Here is an 8747-nt window from a genome sequence, read left to right on the forward strand (position 1 = left end):
TGTCTGGGTACAAGTGACAGGATGAACAACCCAGTGGAGAATAGGGGGTTTCTACCTAGGGGGGGGGGGAGTTAATAGCCTAAGCTACTCTATCCCTTTGAGATGTATTTTTTTTGGCTCAATAAACATACTTGAACTTGAAACCCAACGGGTTTTCTTCCTATTGGGGGGTGTTGTACATGCTGCTATGGCGGTATGTCCACTCACAGGATGAGTGGCGCTGCCCAATGCTGTCACCATGGCGGTGTGTCCACTCACAGGATGAGTGACGCTGCCCAATACTGTTACCATGGCGGTGTGTTCACTGACAGGATGAGTGACGCTGCCCAATACTGTCACCATGGCGGTGTGTCCACTCACAGGATGAGTGACGCTGCCCAATACTGTCACTATGGCGGTGTGTTTACTCGCAGGATGAGTGACGCTGCCCAATACTGTCACTATGGCGGTGTGTCCACTCACAGGATGAGTGACGCTGCCCAATACTGTCACTATGGCGGTGTATTTACTCGCAGGATGAGTGACGCTGCCCAATACTGTCACTGGCGGTGTGTTTACTCGCAGGATGAGTGGCGTGCCCAATACTGTCACTGGCGGTGTGTTTACTCGCAGGATGAGTGGCGCTGCCCAATACTGTCACTATGGCGGTGTGTTTACTCGCAGGATGAGTGACGCTGCCCAATACTGTTACTATGGCGGTGTATTTACTCGCAGGATGAGTGACGCTGCCCAATACTGTCACTGGCGGTGTGTTTACTCGCAGGATGAGTGGCGCTGCCCAATTTTGTCACTATGGCGGTGTGTTCACTCACAGGATGAGTGACGCTGCCCAATTTTGTCACTGGCGGTGTGTTCACTCACAGGATGAGTGGCGCTGCTCAGTAAACTCGCCCTTCGTGGCAAAATTAAATTAAAAAATTATGTATTTAATTTACTGCATTTTCAACCTAAATTCCATCAACATTTACCGGCATTTACAGCCTAAATATCAGCAACATTTACGGTCAATTTACACCATCTTCCTGAAAGAGTACTTACAGTAACCATGTAGTAGAAAGTACCAATATGTAGCGATGGAAAGGTAGTAAAGCACTTTTTGTATTATTAATTTTATAGTCCACAAAACTCAAACTAAAAAAATAAACGTAAATATTCTTAGGCCTAGTACAGCACTTATATGTACTATATTAGGCCTAAGCGTGTATTTAGCCTAGCATTGCTAGGAGAAAATGTTAGGTGAGGTCTTATTTCCACAATGAAATTAAAAATCGTTTCCAGTTTGATCAAATTCCATAATTTGATAAATAAATCCATAAATACAAAAGTCAAGAGCCTGGTGGTTCATCGCTAAATATTGGAACTTTCCGCCAAATAGCTAATGTATAAGTATTTTCATGTTGTGAGGATGGGCTGGATTTATGGTCTAAATACCAACAACATTGACGGTCATTTACAGCCTAAATTCCAACAGCATTAACCGCATTTACAGCCTAAATTCCAACATCATTAACCGCATGTACAGCCTAAATTCCAACAACATTAACCGCATGTACAGCCTAAATTCCAACAGCATTCACCGAATTTACAGCCTAAATTCCAACAGCATTCACCGCATTTACAGCCTAAATTCCAACAGCATTCACCGAATTTACAGCCTAAATTCCAACAGCATTAACCGCATTTACAGCCTAAATTCCAACAGCATTCACCGAATTTACAGCCTAAATTCCAACAGCATTAACCGCATTTACAGCCTAAATTCCTGCAACATTCACCGCATTTACAGCCTAAATTCCAACAGCATTCACCGCATTTACAGCCTAAATTCCAGCAACATTCTCGACATTTGCCGTCATAAATGGCGTAAATTCAAGGAAAAAAACTCAAATAAACAAGGTCAATACTCAACAAATTTACTCTTATATAATTCTTGACCTTAACCACTGTTTACTGTGATTCATTTCGCATAATTAACCAGTGTCCACTATGCCTGAATTAATCGCATATATTTACAGTCCATTTTGATATAATGATAAGAATATTATCATTTACGCGAAATATGCTCTGAAATAATTCGTGCCATTTACTGGAGTATACCATTGTATAATTACGTGTCTTTTAATGGGGTATACCTTTAAATAATTCATGTCATTTGTTGGAGTATACTTTTATATAATTCACGTCATTTATTGGAGTATACGATTAACTAATTCATATCAGTTATTGTAGTATACCTTTAAATAACTCGTGTCATTTATTTTAGTATACCTTCATACATTTTTTTGGCAGTTAATAGGGTATACTTTTCAATAATTCCTGTCATTTATGGAATATACCATTAAATAATTCATGAAATATACAATTAATTCATGAAGTATACAATTAATTCATGGGAATATACCTTGAAATAATTCATGGAATATACCTTTAAATAATTCATAGATTATAATTTAAATAATTCATCACAATTACTGATATAAACGAGGACTTGATTTGATTTATCTGATTTCTATACCTTGATATTTTTTTTTATCAAATGTTAGTATCAACATTAGCAGAATTTTTGATATATAGCAAAAAATATTAATGCAACATATGCAATAATAATTTTCACTGATAAGACTCTGCTTTTAAGTGATAACTTATCACAATGATATTGTCCGTGAAATAATAACCTGTTGTTGTTGTTGTTTTTAGATTCATCAGCTACTGGGAACTAAGAGTTCCAAGTAGCACGGGCTATGGTGAGCCCGTTGTGGACTTACCTGGCACAGGAGCGGGGTGCGATGCTATTATAACCCCCCTTTTTAGAGGTTGATATAGGCTCCAAGCCCAAAACCGAGACAAAATATTTGGTTACTTACAATAGCCTCGTAACTGTACTCACCGAGTAAGATAATCGGCGGTGAGCTGTTAATACATCCTATGAAATGATGTATACTGTTACTCACAATGAATGATGTATACTGCTACTCACAATGAATGATGTATACTGTTACTCACAATGAATGATGTATACTGCTACACACAGTGAATGACGTACAATATATTTGCTAAGCAATTACTCCGACAATTTTTACAACATATCTCTGAACTGGTATTTACTTCTAGAGTGCAATTAAGAATAATTGAAGTATCAGTTAGCAGTATGAATGCAATTACTTTCTCTCTCTCTCTCTCTCTCTCTCTCTCTCTCTCTCTCTCTCTCTCTCTCTCTCTCTCTCTCTCCCGTTTGATTTCTCATTTTAGATCTTATACTTTATATAACAAAGTATGATTGTTTGATTTTATATAATTATACACCAATATGGATTTGATCGTACCTGGATCAAATTCAAGCTCAAGTATGTTTATTGAGACAAGAAAAATTACATCTCAAAGGGATAGAGTAGCTTAGGCTATTTCTACCCCCCTTAATCGCGCCTGGATTTCTTTTGTTCTAGCTTCATAAGTTCTGTAACTTTCTTCGTGGTGTTTATATTACTTCACGCGGATGTCAACACCGTGTTGAACCACTTGATAAGGGATGATGACGCTGGTGATAATGATTTGATTAAGACGTCGATGGTGATGATCACGATGACTGAATTAGAGTTTTAGTGTTCCCGCGGCCCGGTCCTCAACCAGGCCTCCACCCCCAGGAAGCAGCCCGTGACGGCTGACTAACACCCAGGTACCTATTTTACTGCTAGGTATCAGGGGCATAGGGTGAAAGAAACTCTGCCCATTGTTTCTCGCCGGCGCCCGGGATAGAACCCGGGACCACAGGATTACAAGTCCAGCGTGCTCTCCGTTCGGCCGACCGGCTCCCATCTCCTCGACCGGGTCTTGAAGTGGGTTGAATACAGTTGTGCATTAATTGGCTGTTGGTTGCTGGTGTTGACTTTTGACTTTACACATCAAAAAGTCAACACCAGCAATCAACAGCCAATTAATGCACAACTATATTCTACCCACTTCAAGACCCCGAACCAACATTGAAGTAGCGAGAGGAGGTACGGGCCAATAGGCCTTCTGCAGTTACTTCCATTCATATGTTCACTTATCCAATTTATACCCATTGTTTCGTGTTGTGTCTTGTGTTTTTCACCTCACCAAAAACAAGTATAAGTATGATGATTTTTTATGTATAACTCATCATTTATGTATAACTCATCATTTATGTATAACTCATCATTTATGTATAACTCATCATCACGCACAGCTCCTGTGCCAGGTAAGTCCATTACGGGCTCACCATAGCCCGTTCTACTTGCCCCGCTCCTGTGCCAGGTAAGTTACGGGCTCACCATAGCCCGTGCTACTTGCCCCGCTCCTGTGCCAGGTAAGTTACGGGCTCACCATAGCCCGTGCTACTTGCCCCGCTCCTGTGCCAGGTAAGTTACGGGCTCACCATAGCCCGTGCTACTTGGAGCTTGTTCTGAGTAGCTGAATCTATAAGAATATTTGTGTAAACTAAGTCTTTGAAAATGTAATAAGCATTACGAAACGCGTTCAAGCGTCAGACCAGAAATAAAGAATGAATTTTGGAGAGTTAATATTTCAATTACCCCCGACAGTGAAGAGAAACGTAAGAAATATTGAGAAGATTCATGTTAGAATTATTAATCTTACCCTTTCGGTCATATTCAACAGCAAGCACAACTAGGTGAGTACACACACACACACACACACACACACACACACACACACACACACACACACCACATACATATATGTGTGTATATATATATATATATATATATATATATATATATATATATATATATATATATATATATATATATATATATATATATACACATATATGTATGTGGTGTGTGTGTGTGTGTGTGTGTGTGTGTGTGTGTGTGTGTGTGTGTGTGTGTGTGTGTGTGTGTGTGTATTCACCTAGTTGTGCTTGCGAGGGTTGAGCTCTGCTCTTTCGGCCCGACTCTCAACTGTCAATCAATCAACTGCTAGTAACTAGTATTTTTTTCACACGCACACACACCCAAGAAGCAGCCCGTGACAGCTGTCTAACTCCCAGGTACCTATTTACTGCTAGGTAACAGGCGCATCAGGGTGAAGGAAACTCTGCCCATTTGTCTGGCCGGAGAAGAAAGGCTCTGAAGACACTGTGTTTTGGCGGGAAAGCGAGGCTCTGGCCACCAGCCCGCCTGTTTCCACCCGCCTTTTTACAGCTGACCTGAGCAGGTAGCCTCCACCACACTGCCGCTACCCCTACTAGCAGCCTGCTAAACAGCAGTGTGGTGTAGGCTACCTGCTTAAAGATACACAGGGGGTACACAGGGGAGGGGGACAAGGTGCACCAGCCCCCACAAGCAAGCTTCGGGTGCACTCTGAAGGATATCGTCTTGATATCTGCTTGATGGGGTTCTGAGAGTTCTTCTACTCCTCAAGCCCGGCCCGAGGCCAGGCTCGACTTGTGAGAGTTTGGTCCACTTGGCTGTTGCTTGCAGCGGCTCACTCTTAATACCGTGAGTGTGTGAATCAAATTTACAAAGATCTTGAAGCTGTTGTTTGTTGTTTAAGATTCGCTACCTGGAACAAAAAGTTCCAAGCAGCACGGGCTATGGTGAGCCCGTAGTAATCCTGAGGCGTCTCGCTCACTTGTTATTATTAACATCTTTATTGACAAAATTAATTACAATTTTGACTAATCTGAGGATTTTGATAGTCTTATTAAAGTGAGGATAATGGTGGTATTCACTGTCACGCAGGACAGAGGGTCATACACAAGACAATAGGTCTAAACTGTAGGCTGAAACACATATATATCATGGTTACAATCAATGTTTTAATGTATGGATATGTGAAAACAACTTTCTATTGTGCACTGCCACACAAGGGCAGGGATGGGTTCATAAGTGATACAGCTCACTTGGGCATCAAAACAAATGCCTTGAGTGCGGGGTCCGTCCAACAAGGCGGCATTTGGGAGGGTTGTCCATTATACGATGTCTTACCTTTAATCTTAATGAGCTGTGGATTGCATTTTTTTAAAGCTTTAAACGGCTTTAAATTGATCAATTTTAGTAATTTTTTTCTGAAAAAAAGTGTGTTGTATTTATTTGTAGGTTTCGAGGTCGACGGGACTACCATGGAAACACAAACCGAAACTGTCTCTATTTTCCGCTTGTTACAACTTGTAATAAAGTTGTTACATCTTGGCTTAACGTGTTTATGACGTATTGGAACGTTGTTACAACTTGCTATATTGGTTGTTATAACTGGTTAGGTGGTGTTAAAACTTGTTCGAACGTTGTACCAACGTCGTAGTTTCGGTGTGTGTTTGGCGGGTAGGCTGCGCCCTTCCTCTTGTGTATGGGTTGTTGCTGTGGCTCCTTGTCTTGCAAGGGGCAGTTATGTCTACCTTTACGACTCTGCAAGGACTTGGCTACTGCCATTTATCTTGTTACTCCATTTACTAATTGTTCTCACACGATGAATGCTTCCCTACGCCCTCATGGTGTGTGTGTGTGTGTGTGTGTGTGTGTGTGTGTGTGTGTGTGTGTGTGTGTGTGTGTGTGTGTGTGTGTGTGTGTGTGTGTGTGTGTGTGTGTGCTCACCTAATTGTGCTTGCGGGGGTTGAGCTTTGGCTCTTTGGTCCCGCCTCTCAACTGTCAATCAACTGGTGTACAGATTCCTGAGCCTACTGGGCTCTATCATGTCTACATTTGAAACTGTGTATGGAGTCAGCCTCCACCACATCACTTCCTAGTGCATTCCATTTATTAACTACTCTGACACTGAAAAAATTCTTTCTAACGTCTCTGTGGCTCATCTGGGTACTAAGTTTCCACCTGTGTCCCCTTGTTCGTGTCCCACCCGTGCTGAAGAGTTTGTCTTTGTCCACCCTGTCAATTCCCCTGAGAATTTTGTAGGTGGTTATCATGTCTCCCCTTACTCTTCTGTTTTCCAGGGATGTGAGGTTCAGCTCCCCTTTCCTCGTAGCTCAATCCTCTCAGTTCCGGGACGAGCCTGGTGGCATACCGCTGAATCTTCTCTAACTTTGTCTTGTGTTTAACTAGGTATGGACTCCAGGCTGGAGCTGCATACTCCAGGATTGGTCTTACATAAGTGGTATACAGGGTTCTGAAAGATTCCTTACACAAGTTTCTGAAGGCAGTTCTTATGTTGGCCAGTCTAGCATATGCCGCTGATGATATTCTTTTGATGTGGGCCTCTGGGGACAGGTTCGGTGTGATATCAACTCCCAGATCTTTCTCTCTATTTGACTCTTGCAGGATTTCCCCTCCCAGATGATACCTTGTGTTCAGCCTCCTGCTCCCTTCGCCTAATTTCATCACCTTACACTTTCCCGATTTGAACTTTAGCAGCCATTTTCTAGACCATTCCTCCAGTTTATCCAGGTCCTCCTGGATAAACTTTATCCAGGTCATCCTGTAGTCATCCTGTGTGTGTGTGTGTGTGTGTGTACTCACCGAAATGTGCTTGTAGGGGTCGACCTAGGCTCCTGGCCCCGCTTTCCGAACGTTCTTAGGTTAATTCAATGACATTTCTCACGCTTTGATCATATTTACATTTACAATTCTGATTCGAATTACCGTCGACGACTTCTCCGTCTTACTTATGCCATTGATCGAGAGCGTTAACACTGAAGGTCTTCACGGTGTCCCTGTGACTCTCTCGCGTTACTAAATTACATATATGACCCTCCGTTTTACTGTTATTAGCGTTGATCAACTGATTTGATTTGATTGATTATTAGCTGCTGCTGTGTCTACTTCCTCAATTTCTATCAGAATTTTATATGTTGTTATCATGTCCCTCTCTATCTCTCCTCCAGTGTGGTACCTTGGTTACCTTGAGGTTACCTTGAGGTGCTTCCGGGGCTTAGCGTCCCCGCGGCCCGGTCGTCGACCAAGCCTCCTCGTCCAATCTTTCCTCAGAGTTCAATCCCCTTAGGTCCGGAAAGAGTCTCCTTGCATATCTTTGGACCTTTTCTCGTTAACCCACTTGTTCTTTTTCAGGTAAGGATTCCATGCTGGGGCTGCATATTCAAGTGTTGGTCTCACCTTTGCTATATATAGGGGCCTGGAAAGTCCCATTGTCCAGCTTCCTGAAGGCTACACGGATGTTAGTGTGTTAGTTGTATGAGGCTGTTGTTGCTTGTCCTGGTCGACGACCGGGCCGCGGGGACGCTAAGCCCCGGAAGCACCTCAAGGTAAGGCAGGCAAGGTGTTCTGCTAATGTGGGATTCTGGCCTTATATTTGGGGTTAGGTCCACTCCCAGGTCTTTCTCCTTTTCCGATTGAAGAATCTGTCTTTCTATCATCCTGTACTGCTGTACTGGTCTTCACACTCCTCTTTCATTTCTCATAACTTTGCATTTGGGTGGGTTAAATTCTAGCAGCCATTTTTTTCAGGCCACTTCTGGAGTGTGTCTTATTGGAAAGCATCAATCAACAATCTAACCCTGACCTGACTCTTCTCATTAGTGTTGCATCATCCGCAAACATTGATATGACAGGAGCCAATGCTCCTGGGATCCTCTCGGACGCAGGTTCGAACCCTCGTCACGGCCCTTGTGGATTTGTTCGAGCCAATTTCCTCTTTTAGGTCATTGACATAGAAACAGTGTGGACCCCTAGAACCGACCCTTGTGGTACTCCACTCGTGACCTTTCTTCTCTCTGAGACATCAGAAGAGAGGAAATTTTCTTGTCGCCAGAGGCTGCTAGTTTATTGTGAACCCCATACCCATCCTGTGAGCGGTAGCGC

Source organism: Procambarus clarkii, chromosome 15 (assembly GCF_040958095.1).
Source record: "Procambarus clarkii isolate CNS0578487 chromosome 15, FALCON_Pclarkii_2.0, whole genome shotgun sequence".
Lineage (NCBI taxonomy): Eukaryota > Metazoa > Arthropoda > Malacostraca > Decapoda > Cambaridae > Procambarus > Procambarus clarkii.